General features: G+C 37.9%; 1 pseudogene; it reads left to right on the plus strand.

The window, feature by feature from the left end:
• Positions 1 to 4,698: 4,698 nt before the first annotated feature.
• On the plus strand, positions 4,699 to 5,588 carry LOC111167364 (riboflavin kinase pseudogene; annotated as a pseudogene).
• The last annotated feature ends 9,976 nt before the right edge of the window (positions 5,589 to 15,564 follow it).

Raw genomic sequence — 15,564 nt, forward strand, 5'->3', positions numbered from 1 at the left:
GGGTGTCAGACTGGGGCTAAATCCCAGATCTTTTGACTGCAAGTTTTCTCTCTGTGCTCTCATTACTCCAATCTTTCTACTTACTTGTCCACAACCTTGGATGAGCTACCTCTCCACTCTAGGAGGACATTTATCTAGGTAATCATTGTGTTTTCTTGCAATCCTAGAATTCCGTAAATGCTATCAGCTGCCCCAAATTGTTTACAAAGGGCTTTGCTAAGGCATTTTCTTCCAGAGAAGAAGCCTGGGATGAGAGTTGAAAACCTAGGTCCTACCCTTGGCTCTGACAGAAAGTGGCTGTGCAATGCTAGACAAATCCCCGGGCCCACCCTTTCTTCATCTGCCTCGTACGAACAGGAATCCCTTTTCCAATAACTTCACAAGATGGTGATCACATAAAATGGGAAGAAAAGAGACATGATTCCTGCCTCACAGGGTCTACAGTCTGGTAGGGAGAGATGAGAAAATAGACAATGGAGACACAAGTGCAGCAAAGTTTCCTGAGGAAGCCAATCCTATGGTTAGCCCTGAAGGACCAGGAGAACTTGTGAGGTGAGTGGGAAAAGTGTGGGCTCTGGAGTCCAACTGTCTGGGCACAAATCCTGGTTCTGTCCCTTATCAGCTGCATGACCTTGGCTCAGTCACCTACCTTCCCTGAGACTCTATTTCCTTACCAGTAAAGACAATAATAGTACCCACATCATGGGGTTGTTGTAAGGATTAAATGCAATCTCACAGTGTCTTATTATATTTATTATATGTACTTACTTATTATACATAATAAGTACCCAATAAATGTAGTAAGAGGAATGGAATATTATTAGTATATATTAGAAAAAATGTTCCTCAGGTAAGCTGGATATTAGTAGAGATAAAGAATAGGAAAATTCACAAAAGAGGTGGGACTTAAGTTTTGCTCTCATTCATTTATTTATTTGTTTATTCATATTCAGTCACTGAATCAATAAATTATTAAGTTCTTATTATATATTAACCCCTGTCCTAGGCACAGTTCCTACATTCCAGAGGATTATAAACTAAGGGAGTCAGACAAGCAAACAAATCATTACAGTCCAGATTGATAAGTCAAGAATAGGTATCATTTCAATAGAGAGTGGTGAAAGGTTAGGGTGGGAAAAGGGAAAGTGGCATTTCAGGCAATAGAAACAACATCATGGAAGGCATAAAAAGATGTATACGCTTAGGAAAGCTTCCCTGGGAAACACTGATGTCACCAAGGTGTCTGGGAGGCACACATGCAGTCATAATGCCCTAAGGATGTACTGTACACCCTAAGGATGTGCTCACATCAGCACCATAAACTATTTATGCATATTAACTGCAATTTTTATATCTATCTAGAACTCAGATTGCAGCTGGAGCCTCCTAGAAATCTAGGGAGAGGAAATCTATCAACTCCCGTCTCTGCTCCTCCATTCTTCTCATATGCACAATACCAGGGCCTGGGAAGTTTTCTCTCCATCCTGGGTGTTCATCCACATATATTATCTTTACCATCAACGGCTTTGACCCAGACCAGAAACTCAACATTTTTTTTTAGTCCCTTCAGAGGAATGTATTCTCATAAAAGCATTAATGAATGTACAAACTCAAACAAAACAAAAAAACTTTAAAATTTAGACATTTCCTTCTGCCATGTTTTTTTTTTTTTTATTGTCCATCATGTAGTCAGGGGTTTTCCCTCTCTCTAGCTGGTCCTCCATCTAGCTTCCAACCTACTTGATTCTCTTCTTACACTTCCAGATTCTTCTCCCCCTATTAATGAAGGAAAAGGTTGCTCAATACAGACTGCATCCAAACAGGGATGCATATCAAGGTGGCCAACACAAGCAAAGGCCATAGAGTCAATAGAGTCCACTCTTACAAAGAAAATCAAAGAAAAGAAAAAAAGAAAATCTTCCAAAGCTTCCATCAGTTTTAATTAAACCTGTTTAGCGCTTCTGTTTAGCTCTCTGAAGTTAAACCACTGTGTTAAGAAGTAGTACCAGAGCCTAGTTACCATTCTGGAAGCCAGAGTCATTTAGGTAAGTGAAATGAATATATTTTATCAACTTATTCCTTTGTAAAGCAAGGATAAGAAAACACACCTACCTCAAAAAGTCATTTTAAATAATAATGTATTCATGCATAGCACAGATTTTCATGGAACTTAAACTTTTCACAGGATGAAATAACCACAATCTCCTAAAAACTAAAAACCAACCAACACTACCTGTGTATTTTAAAACCTATTTATTAGATTCTGCTGTGCCTTGCTAAGTACTGGAAATGTACCATTTGTGACCTCCTTCTTCTCCTCTCCCCAATGCACCCAGAAGGAGCCCAGGTGTCTGTGTGAATGAATGAGTATCTGTATCAGTGAAAAATGTTGAATAGAAATATCTTTTAAAAAATGTAAATTCCTATATTCTCTGAATTCTCCGAATTGTAGCATTACTGTTTATTTCTCTGTTCTTTTTTATACTTTTCTGCTTTTCCCAACTTTAAAAAACAATTACCATTGATTGTGTTTATAATTTTTTTAAAAAAGTATTTTAATCTTATGGAACAAAAACGGTCACCAGCTGCCAAGCATTTCAGCCCCAGGACTGTGTTCCAGCTGAAAGGTGAGCATATGGTGACTTCATGGAAAGAAAGATTATAAAACCAGACTCTTTCATCTAACCGGCCACCTAGTGAAGTATAATTTAATATGCAGAATTACCTGCTCTTTCCAACGTCTCTCACCATCCCCAGAGACAATGGAACAGATGTTCATTCTGTCATACGGCCAATGAGAAACTAATATTTTAAACTCCTCCACTCACCAAAGTCTAACTTGCCCTTCAGGGCCAAGCATGGGCTCAGTTTCCCCAGAAAACTTCCAGTGCTTTCTAAGACTGGTTCAGGGTCCCTCCCTGGCTCCCCCAGTACTCCACGTCTTTGTTTTCACTCTCATGAAGGCAGGGGTCCTGCCTCTCTGGTTCATTTGTAGGTTTTTAGCGCCTAGCAAGATGTTTTACACATAGTGGGCATCCAAGACATATGTTTTAAAATTAATCTGGATTTCTAGTTGGTTTTCAGTTTTTATTGGGAAAACCTACCAAAGCTCTAAGCAATCAGTAATTGAAAACATGAGTAAAGGTACTTTGAAAATTGTGTAGTTCTATTAAGAGGCGTGGTATGATGCTGCTGCTGCGGTTTTGAGGGGGGTTAATGCCATCTCCTGCTCTTTCCCCAGCATCACTAGGTAATCATTAATTTCATCCTTTGCAAACCTACTCACTAATGATGAGGGAGTTGGAAAACACACCAGTCACAATTGTCACATGTTCAGAAAGTGTGTTACCACACTAATGACCAGAATGTGAATTTTGGTGTTTTTATGACCTTTTCAACTATATTGAAATCAATATCTGAGCAGCAAGGACAGGGCTAGGTATTTGTTGCACATGAGATAGAGCCTAGTTAACTAAGACCTGAAGAGACTTGGGGCTGAGGGGCAAAGGGGCTCAGGTTGGTAAACTGGTGTAACTCTGTATGAATTTGGATGCTTTTTGAGTCTTATAACAGCATATGAGTTCCAGGGGGGTGGAAGGGCAGTGATTTTTGTTTGATGCATCCCCGATACAACAAATATTTGATGAATAAATAAAAGTAGAGCCCTAAGACTAACGCTAACACAGATTAAAATTTCATGAATACAGACTTTATGACCCTTGTTTTTCCTGGTTATTCCCACTAAGAGTTACTTGTGGGATTAGCTGATGATAAACTGGACTGAAGCAGTGAAGCTAGTTTCTCAGAGTCAGCGTTTCCTGTTTATAAGGTTGCCTGGCAGGCATTCATAAGCCATGCTGGTGTGCCACATCTTCCCTCTCTGAGACTGGTGGATTTCAACTGACCTGGGTGTCTCCTTGGGCCTCTTTTGTTGGCAGACTCAAAGGTGAGTTCATTAGCCCTAACCCCTTGGAAAGACGTTTTGGAAATCAAACAGGCTCTGAGTCATACCTGCCTGTCCCCTACCGAGACAGTAGAATGTCATGCAAATTAGTTCTGCCCATTGCTCCCAGGAAAAAGGAATTGAAAATCTCTCACAGTGTAAAACAGCACAGTTCAAGTTGGAGAAGGACTTCCCAGAAATTCAGAGAGAAGTCAGGCTTAGTTCTCCACATGCGTAGGTAAGCCTTGATAAAAGTCCTTGCAGACGGATAGAAAAAGATGGAAAGATGTGGATGAGTGGATTATTGGGGCAGGGCATCAGGCTCAGCCCTTCCCAGAATGGCGCCATTGCTTGTTCTAAATCCATAATCTCACACATCTGTGCTGTTGTACATTTAATGTTGACTGTTACTTCAACAAGGTATCATTAATCACCTACTTTGTTCCTGGAACAAACTGAAGGAAGCCACAAAGCATAAAACACACTCCTGACTTACTTCCGCGATCGCCGGCGCTCCGGAGCCCAGACGCAGCCTCTGCGTCGCCCGGCACCTTCTGTTCGGTCAGCGGCGTGAGGGTCTCGCCGCAGCGTGTAGTCCGCGCGGCTCGGCCGGTTGTGAGCCCGTGTGCTCGCCGGGCCGGCCGGCCGGCGCAGCTCCAGCCCGTATCCCCCGGCTGGTCCGGCGGGTCCGGACACCGCCTCGACGGCGGCGCCACCGAACGCGCGGACTGGACCGCAGCCCGCACCCCGAGCGGACGACGTCATGAGGCACCTGCCATACTTCTGCAGCGGCCAAGTGGTGCGGGGCTTCGGTCGCGGCTCCAAGCAGCCGGGCATCCCTACAGCTAAGTTTCCTGAACAAGTAGTAGATAATATTCCAGCTGATGTATCCACTGGCATTTATTATGGTTGGGCCAGTGTTGGAAGTGGAGACGTCTGTAAGACGGTGGTGAGCATAGGATGGAACCCATACTACAAGAATACAAAAAAGTCCAGGGAAACTCATATCATGCATACTTTCTAAGAGGACTTCTATGGGGAAATTCTTAATGTGGCCATTTTTGGCTACCTCAGACCAGAAAAGAACTTTGATTCTTTAGAGTCACTTATTTCAGCAATTCAAGGTGATATTGAGGAAGCCAAGAAATGACTAGAGTTACCAGAACATTTGAAACTCAAAGAAGACAATTTCTTCCCGGTTCCTAAAAGCAAAATAATGAATGGCCACTAATGGAAAAGCATTTTATTTATTCATTCACTATTCTCTAATATTTTACTGCTCATAACTCTACAGTCTCATCTTGGTTATATTTTAAAAAATCAAACATTTTCCTACAGCTGTGAATTAAACAGTTTAATGTAGTTACCATATTATGTTCCAACCGTTCAATTAAACCCATCATGTTACAGTACTAAAAAGCTTCATTTTAAAAATCGAGATTCTATTATATGTATGTTGATTAAAATGTACCACTAGAAAGGTCTTAAGTGTTTTATAATGGAAATGAAATATATATAAATATGGGTAACAGGCAAGTCATTAGTTTGAGATGAGAACTATAATTCTCATGGTAAAATTCTAGCATGCATGTACCTGCATAGCATGCTCTGCTAATCAGAAGGCTTATAAAAGCAACTATATTAAGCAGAGGTTTGACAGTTTATTACAAACCTAAGGGGAAAAATCCAGACTTCGTATTTTTGATATTTTGTGCATTTATATATTATTATAGACATGAAGACGTGCGAAATTTCATTTTAATTAGTCATTTCCTTTAAGGGCTCAAATCACTGTACTGTGTTCCATCTTTGTTACAGCTGCCTCAGTTTTAATTGGTCTACAGTCTGCCTATTATTTTTTTGTTTTTCTTTTAAAACAGTAAAACGCGCGTTTTTCGAATCTCTAGGTCTCATTTTTGTGTTGTATAACACTTCTCTCTTTTTAAGAGTAGATATTCTTCAACATTTTTCTTAACCTTTGCTTCCGGTAAACAATTGTCAGTGTCAGTTTTTCCATTTAGAATATCCTACAACTCTACATTTACAAAATGTAGTTTCATCTGAGTCTGTATGTGCCATCCCATCCCTTCACTATATAAACAGAGATTAAATGCATATCTCTCTTTTTTGTAGATTTCACATCCATTTTTATTAATTAATTACTTTGAGAATCATAATTTATTTAGCCATTAAGGGATTGGGTCCTGTCCCATTTTCAGAATCTTTTCACTTTTTTTGTGTGTGAATTTTATTTTATTTATTTTTTTATACAGCAAGTTCTTATTAGTTATCTATTTTATACATATTAGTGTATATATGTCAGTCCCAAACTCCCAGTTCATCCCACCACCCACCCCCCCTCCACTTTCCCCCCTTGGTGTCTTTATGTTTGTTTTCTACATCTGTGTCTCTATTTCTACCCTGCAAACCGGTTCATCTGTATCATTTTTCTAAGTTCCACATATATGCATTAATATACGGTATTTGTTTTTCTCTTTCTGACTTACTTCACTCTGTATGACAGTCTCTAGATGCATCCATGTCTCTACAAATGACCCAATTTCATTCCTTTTTATGTCTGAGTAATATTCCATTGTATGTATGTACCACATCTTCTTTATCCATTCGTCTGTTGATAGGCATTTAGGTTGCTTCCATGACCTGGTTGTTGTAAATAGTGCTGCAATGAACATTGGGGTGCATGTGTCTTTTTGTTTTTTTTGTTATTGTTGTTTTTAACATCTTTATTGGAGTATAATTGCTTTACAATGGTGTGTTAGTTTCTGCTTTATAACAAAGTGAATCAGTTATACATATACATATGTTCCAATATCTCTTCCCTCTTGCGTCTCCCTCCCTCCCCCACTTCCTATCCCACCCCTCTAAGTGGTCACAAACCACCTAGCTGATCTTCCTGTGCTATGCGGCTGCTTCCCACTAGCTATCTATTTTACGTTTGGTAGTGTATATATGTCCATGTCACTCTCTCACTTTGTCATAGCTTACCCTTCCCCCTCCCCATATCCTCAAGTCCATGCTCCAGTGGGTCTATGTCTTTATTCCCGTCATACCCCTAGGTACTTCATAACCTTTTTTTTTTTTTCTTAGATTCTATATATATGTGTCAGCATATGGTATTTGTTTTTCTCTTTCTGACTTACTTCACTCTGTATGACAGACTCTAGGTCCATCCACCTCACTACAAATAACTCAATTTTGTTTCTTTTTATGGCTGAGTAATATTCCATTGTATATATGTGCCACATCTTCTTTGTCCATTCATCCAATGATGAACACTTAGGTTGTTTCCATGTCCTGGCTATTGTAAATAGAGCTGCAGTGAACATTTTGGTACATGACTCTTTTTGAATTATGCTTTTCTCAGGGTATATGCCCAGTAGTGGGATTGCTGGGTCATATGGTAGTTCTATTTTTAGTTTTTTAAGGAACTTCCATACTGTTCTCCATAGTGGCTGTATCAATTTACGTTCCCACCAACAGTGCAAGAGGGTTCCCTTTTCTCCACACCCTCTCCAGCATTTGTTGTTTGTAGATTTTCTGATGCTGCCCATTCTAACTGGTGTGAGGTGATACCTCATTGTCGTTTTGATTTGAATTTCTCTAATAATTAGTGATGTTGAGCAGTTTTTCATGTGCTTCTTGGCCATCTGTATGTCTTCTTTGGAGAAATGTCTATTTAGGTCTTCTGCCCATTTTTGGATTGGGTTGTTTGTTTTTTTAATATTGAGCTGCATGAGCTGTTTATATATTTTGGAGATTAGCCATTCTCCATTGATTCATTTGCAAATATTTTCTCCCATTATGAGGGTTGTCTTTTCATCTTGTTTATAGTTTCCTTTGCTTTGCAAAAGCTTTTAAGTTTCATTAGGTCCCATTTGTTTATTATTGGTTTTATTTCCATTACTCTAGGAGGTGGGTCAAAAAAGATCTTGCTGTGATTTATGACAAAATGTCTCCTTCCTGTGTTTTCCTCTAAGGGTTTTATAGTGTCCGGTCTTACATTTAGGTCTCTAATCCATTTTGAGTTTATTTTTGTGTATGGTGTTAAGAAGTGTTCTAATTTCATTCTTGTACATGTAGCTGTCCTGTTCTCCCAGCACCACTTATTGAAGAAACTGTCTTTTCTCCATTGTATATCCTTGCCTCTTTTGTCATAGATTAGTTGACGAGAGGTGTGTGGGTTTATCGTTGGGCTTTCTATCCTGTTCCAATGATCTATATTTCTGTTTTTGTGCCAGTGCCATATTGTCTTGATTATTGTAGCTTTGTAGTATAATCTAAAGTCAGGGAGTCTGATTCTTCCAGCTCTGTTCTTTCCCTCAAGACAGCTTTTGCTATTCGGGGTCTTTTGTGTCTCCATACAAATTTTAAGATTTTTTTGTTCTATTCTGTAAAAAATGCCACTGGCAATTTGATAGGGATTGCATTGAATCTGTAGATTGCTTTGGGTAGTAGAGTCATTTTCACAATATTGATTCTTCCAATCCAAGAACATGGTATATCTCTCCATCTGTTTGTGTCATCTTTGATTTCTTTCATCAGTGTCTTATATTTTTCTGAGTACAGGTCGTTTACCTTCTTAGCTAGGTTTATTCCTAGGTATTTTATTCTTTTAGTTGCAATGGTGAATGGGACTGTTTCCTTAATTTCTCTTTCTGATCTTTTGTTGTTAGTGTATAGGAATGCAAGAGATTTCTGTGCATTAATTTTGTTTCCTGATACTTTACCAAATTCATTGATTAGCTCTAGTAGTTTTCTGGGGCATCTTTAGGTTTCTCTATGTATAGTATCATATCATTGGAAAACAGTGACAGTTTTACGTCTTCTTTTCCAGTTTGTATTCCTTTTATTTCTTTTTCTTCTCTATTTTCCATGGCTAAGACTTCCAAAACTATGTTGAATAATAGTGGTGAGAGTGGACATCCTTGTCTTATTCCTGATCTTAGAGGAAATGCTTTCAGTTTTTCACCATTGAGAATGATGTTTGCTGGTGGTTTGTCATATATGGCCTTTATTATGTTGAGGTAGGTTCCCTCTATGCCCACTTTCTGAAGAGTTTTTTTCATAAATCGGTGTTAAATTTTGTCAAAAGCTTTTTCTGCATCTATTGAGATGATCATATGGTTTTTATTCTTCAATTAATATTAATATTAATATGGTGTATTAATATGGTTAATATGGTGTATCACATTGATTGATTTGCATATATTGAAGAATCCTTGCATTCCTGGGATAAACCCCACTTGATCATAATTTATGATCCTTTTAATGTGTTGTTGGATTATGTTTGCTAGTATTTTGTTGAGGATTTTTGCATCTATACTCATCAGTGTCATTGGTCTGTAATTTTCTTTTTTTGTAGTATCTTTCTCTGGTATTGGTATCAAGGTGATGGTGGCCTCGTAGAAGGAGTTTGGGAGTGTTATTCCCTCTGCAGTTTTTGGGAAGATTTTGAGAAGGATGGGTGTTAGCTCTTCTCTAAATGTTTGATATAATTCACCTGTGAAGCCATCTGGTCCTTGACTTTTGTTTCTTGGAAGATTTTAAATCACAGTTTCAATTTCATTACTTGTGATTCTTCTGTTCATATTTTCTATTTCTTCCTGGTTCAGTCTTGAAAGATTATACCTCTCTAAGAATTTGTCCATTTCTTCCAGATTATCCATTTTATTGGCAGAGAGTTGCTTGTAGTAGTCTCTTATGATGCTTTGTATTTCTGTGGTATCCATTGTAACTTCTCCTTTTTATTTCTAGTTTTATTGACTTGAGTCCTGTCCCTCTTTTCCTTGATGAGTCTGGCTAAAGGTTTATCAATTTTGTTTATCTTCTCAAAGAACCAGCTTTTAGTTTCATTGATCTTTGCCATTGCTTCTATTTCATTTATTTCTGCTCTGATCTGTATGATTTCTTTCCTTCTACTAACTCTGGGTTTTGTTTGTTCTTCTTTCTCTAATTCTGTTAGGTGCAAGTTTAGACTGTTTATTTGAGATTTTTCTTGTTTCTTGAGGTAGGATTGTATTGCTCTAAACTTCCCTCTTAGAACTTCTTTTGCTGTATCCCATAGATTTTGGATCATCATGTTTTCATTGTCATTTGTCTGTAAGTATTTTTTGATTTCCTCTTTGATTTCTTCAGTGATCTCTTGGTTATTTAGTAACGTATTGTTTAGCCTCCATGTGTTTGTGCTTTTTACATTTTTTTTCCCTGTAATTGATTTCTAATCTCATAGTGTTGCATTTAGAAAAGATGCTTGATATGATTTCATGTTTCTTAAATTTACCGAGGCCTGATTTGTGACCCAACATGTGATCTATCCTGGAGAATGATCCGTGTGCCCTTGAGAAGGAGATGTAATCTGTTGTTTTTGGATGGAATGTCCTATAAATACCAATTAAATCTATCTGGTCTGTTGTATCATTTAAAGCCTGTGTTTCCTTATGAATTTTCTGTCTGGATGATCTGTCCATAGGTATAAGTGAGGTGTTAAAGTCCCCCACTATTATTGTGTTATCTTCAATTTCCTCCTTTATAGCTGTTAGCATTTGCCTTATATATTGAGGTGCTCCTATGTTGGGTGCATATGTATTTATAATTGTTATATCTTCTCCTTGGATTGATCCCTTGATCATTATGTAGTGTCCTTCCTTGACTCTTTTAACATTCTTTATTTTAAAGTCATTTTGTCTGATATGAGTATTGCTACTCCAGCTTTCTTTTGATTTCCATTTTCATAGAATATCTTTTTCCATCCCCTCACTTTCAATCTGTATGTGTCCCTAGGTTTGAAGTGGGTCTCTTGTAGATAGCATATGTATGGGTCTTGTTTTTGCATCCATTCAGCTAGCCTTTGTCTTTTGGTTGGAGCATTTAATCCATTCACGTTTAAAGTAATTATCAATACGTATGTACCTATTCCCATTTTCTTAATTGTTATGGGTTTGCTTTTGTATTTCCTTTTCTTCTCTTCTGTTTCCCACTTAGAGAAGTTCCTTTAGCATTTGTTGTAGAGCTAGTTTGGTGGTGCTGAATTCTCTTAGCTTTTGCTTGTCTGTAAAGCTTTTGATTTCTATATCGAATCTGAATGAGATCCTTGCCAAGTAGAGTAATCTTGGTTGTAGGTTCTTCCCTTTCATCACTTTAAATATATCGTGCCTCTCCCTTCTGGCTTTCTGCTGAGAAATCAGCTATTAACCTTATGGGAGTTCCCTTGTATGTTATTTGTCATTTTTCCTTTGTTGCTTTCAATAATTTTTCTTTGTCTTTAATTTTTGTTAATTTGGTTACTATAAACATGTGTTTATAGTAATCAGCATGTTTATCCTTGGGTTTATCCTGCCTGGGACTCTCTGTGCTTCCTGGACTTGTGTGGGTATTTTGTTTCCCATGTTAGGGAAGTTTTCGACTATAACCTCTTTATATATTTTCTCAGGTCCTTTCTCTCCCTTCTCCTTCTGGGACCCCTATAATGCGAATGATTTTTTTTCATTTAATATTGTCCCAGAGGTCTCTTATTCTGTTTTCATTTCTTTTCATTCTTTTCTGTTTGTTCTGTTCTGCAGCAGTGAATTCCACCATCCTGTATTCCAAGTCACTTATCCTTCTTCTGCCTCAGTTATTCTGCTATTGATTACTTCTAGTGTATTTTTCTTTTCAGTTATTGTACTGTTCATCTCTGTTTGTTTGTTCTTTAATTCTTCTAGGTGTTTGTTCTTTAATCCTCTAGGTCTTTGTTAAACATTTATTGCATCTTCTCAATCTTTGTGTCCATTCTTTTTCCGAGGTCCTGGATCATCTTCACTATCATTATTCTGAATTGTTTTTCTGGAAGGTTGCCTATCTCCACTTCATTTAGTTGTTTTTTCTGGGGTTATCTTGTTCCTTCATCTGGTACATAGTCCTCCACCTTTTCATTTTGTCTATCTTTCTATGCATGTGGTTGTCATTCCCTTCACCTCCACACGGCAGCATCTTTCTCTCCGCAGACCTCTGGCAGCACTCAAGTGCATATCTCTTACATTTTAGAAAAAACACCTAAAACTTCATGTTTAGGTTTCCTCAAAGTTTAAACGAGCACCTAGCAGTGCATTTATATATACCAGTTTCTTAAACAACACAAAATACTTGTTTCCCCCTTAGGAAAACTATTGACGAGCCAACTAGACTATGAAATACAAAGTTATTTGTTTTTAATGTGGTTATATGTTCCTGAGCAAATGCGAACTGTTGTAGTTGTGTGTGCACAATTAATTTAAGGCTAAAGAGTGCTATCTAGAAGCTAATTTTAAAGGTAACTCTTTATAAAATCATTTTCCTCTAATCCGTATAAATGAGAGAACTGATTTTAACAAAACAGTTTATATAATATTTAGAAAACCATCTAAAGCTAATGTTGGAGAAGGGGGAAGCAGCAATAAATTCAGCTGGATTACTTTGAATTTTTGGTGTGTGAATTTACAGCAAACAATGTAGTTTGTGTTCTTTTCATTTATCCTCTATAGAAATACTTAGAAAATGTAATTTAATGTTAGAAATCCTATACTTGAAAGAAGCCTCAATTATCAGTGGCTCTATGAAACACAGTTAAAAATGAACATGGAAAGTGTAAAACATATTTGTGTTTGTTCGAGTACCTTGCTGCTGATCCTGTCCTCATTAAGTGTGAAAATTCTTTGATATTGTGTTGTCACCTTACATTTTGTTAAATTACTATTGCTTTTGAAAAACCTATAGTGTGTGGTTTAGGAATTAGTTAATAGTGTCTACATTTTTTAAAGTTTTTTATTAAGTATTTATATATTATAAGAAATTGCAGTAGGGGCATTTTTGATTAGTCAATATTTTCAGGCCTTGAAGTTAATCTTGACCAAATGATGTTATTAAAAAAACAAAAAAGCAAAACACACACACACACACAGACTCCTTTCTTCAGGAAGATTTTTGTTCTAGATAAGGAGCCAAGACCTAAAATTCAAGAAAGGTTAAAAATTAAAAGAAGGCTGCTTATAATCAAGTATCCAGTGAGTGACAATCAAGGGTATGGTGAGTGATACACCCAGGAAATCTCATGCTATTGCAGAGGTAGGAGGATCACTATGGGCTGATGAAATAGAAGACATTGGGATAAGTGAAAAAAGAATAAGAGTCATGCCAGTAGTGGAGATTGTCTGGGCATACCTATGGAAGTGAGGTGCTTCTCAAGGAGCTGAGGGAAACCCTGGGGCCCATTAGTCCAATTCTTACCTCTTACCCATGGAAGGCTGGAGCCCACTGAGGTAAACGACTTGCTCAAGGACACCCCATGAATAAGTGGCAAAGTTGGATCTAGAATTCAAGGCTCTGGGATATTAGCTTGGTTATGTACACTCCCAGGTCCCTGTTCAGTGGTTTAGTGAGGTTAAATGACAGGGTGATTCAGGCCCTTGAACTCTGTGCTCTAACAGGCTTTCCTCTCTAACAGGCTTTCCTATTTAACACTTGCAGCTACTCTAGGTAGGCTTGCTTACTGTCATTTTTTAGGTGGGTTCAAGGGTTTCTGAAATAGAACGTAACTTGCCCAAGGTCACACAGCTAGTGAGAGTGGACTTGGAACCCGTCATGCTGTTTGCAAAACCCAGTTTCTCTCTGCTGTATCAACTTGGAGTCAAGGGTTTCCAGTGAGAGTAAGGAGACAGAAAATTTTTAGACTCTGTGTTTTATTTTTCCATAGCTGAATGTTGTACAATATAAAGAAAAGATTTAGAGATGTATTCCAATATTTTACATATTACCCTTGGAGAGAGAGATACATTGTACAGTAAGTGGAAGAATGTTGTTGGAGGTCTAAAAAGCCAGATGAGTGGTCTGAAAATCATAGCATTACTACTCTACTTTTTCATATTACTGTAGACTTTACGCATCATAGTAAAATCAGGAACAGATTCAACATCCCCTGTAGTTACAATAACTCTTTGTTGTCTGCCTTCTAAAATGACTCCTACATCACAAACCTTCAATTCCATAAGCTCAATCTAACCCAAGTAAGCAGGATTATTCTGACAACTGAGACAATAATTATCTTTGCTTGGTCCCCCAGCCTCCCCAATTATTTCAGCTCCACACAGAGTCACAGCCTCATTTTTCTTTACCACATGTGCCCTGGGAAGATTTCTGCCTAGAGAATCATCATGCTTAATAAGTACTACTGTTCTCTTCAGTTGATTAAACCCCAGGATACCCAGTGTGTTAGCAGACTGGTAACTGTGTTGGGCTGATATCAAAGCTCTTCTCATGAGGCTCTTTTTCCATGAGAAGAGAGGCTCTTTCCAACATTATCATGAGGCTCTTTTCCAACATTATCTTGAGGGATGAAGGTTACCTGCATCATAAACCAAATTGATCACTAGAATTTGGTAATCACAACCTATTCAATAAAAATATAAATTATTTTCTTTATTAGCTTTAATCCCAGTGAAGGAATTTGGACCCCTAATCTAAACAAGTAGAATAAAGTGTCCCAGCTCCATCAAACATTGTAAAGATCTCACTTGCTAAAAGAAAAGTAGAAAATAAGCAAGTTAACAGTAGTGGCAATTTTGAGGTCCTTGCACATGAAGTCAGTCGTCCTTAAAGAAGCTGCCTTTGACCTTACGTGTCACTTCAGCCCACACAGGCCTCAGTGAATTCAGAGTCCGTCTCCATGTCCTGAGGTAACCAGGTCTTTGATTTACATGTGGCTCTAAATATAGGTACCAAATTGTGATGATGATAACAATTATTTTGTACATACTCTGAGCCGGGTACTTAGCCCTTAAATGCACCTCATTTGAATACTCATAGTAGACTTACAAGGTGACTATCATTATTCTCATTCTATAAACAAGAAAAACAACAGAGAAATTGAATTACTTTTTCAAGGCCACATACCCTACACATCAGAGCTGGCTCAGACCTGGCTGAGTCCAGTGCATGAGTATTGTAATGTAGACTGCAATATGCTGCTCTTTGTAGGTGATGCTGTGGACCCGCTAATTTCATTCTTTCTCTCCCCACTTGAGGCCTCAGCCAGCAAGAGTACCAAATCAACTCAACATCTGAAACTATAAAGCCAGTCAGTTTTCCCCTGGTAAACATGACCCATTACTGTATTCCCAACACCTAGCAGAGTACTTAGTACATTATAGGAGATCAAAACGTATTTGTTGAGTGAATGAATGGCTTACTCAGTTGATTATTCTTGGCTAATGCCCTCAGTGGCAGCCCCTTTATTTATATCTTCTCTCCCATACTCTTTATTCATATTCTTCGAATCATATTATCTCACTATTGCTTTCATTCTCACATCCCCAAATATTTTTACTACCTAAGCTCTTAGAACTTCTATCCCATGGCTCAAAAAAAGAAAATAAATAAGCATACATTTTCCATCATTTTCATAGACTCATACCTCGCCTCCTCCTTGTTTTTAGTAACTCCTGGTTTTCCCTGCATTCCTCTTGAGTGGGGGCCATACATTCACATTTGCTCCCAGTACTATGGAATCATCAATTATAATTTTTGCCTCCTGAGCAATTCTTGGATTTGACCTATTTTATTTAATCTCCAACTACTACATTTATTTAAAC

This window comes from Delphinapterus leucas, chromosome 1 (assembly GCF_059928025.1).
Source record: "Delphinapterus leucas isolate spDelLeu-1000000601 "Yukka" chromosome 1, BTC_Dleu_Yukka2, whole genome shotgun sequence".
NCBI lineage: Eukaryota > Metazoa > Chordata > Mammalia > Artiodactyla > Monodontidae > Delphinapterus > Delphinapterus leucas.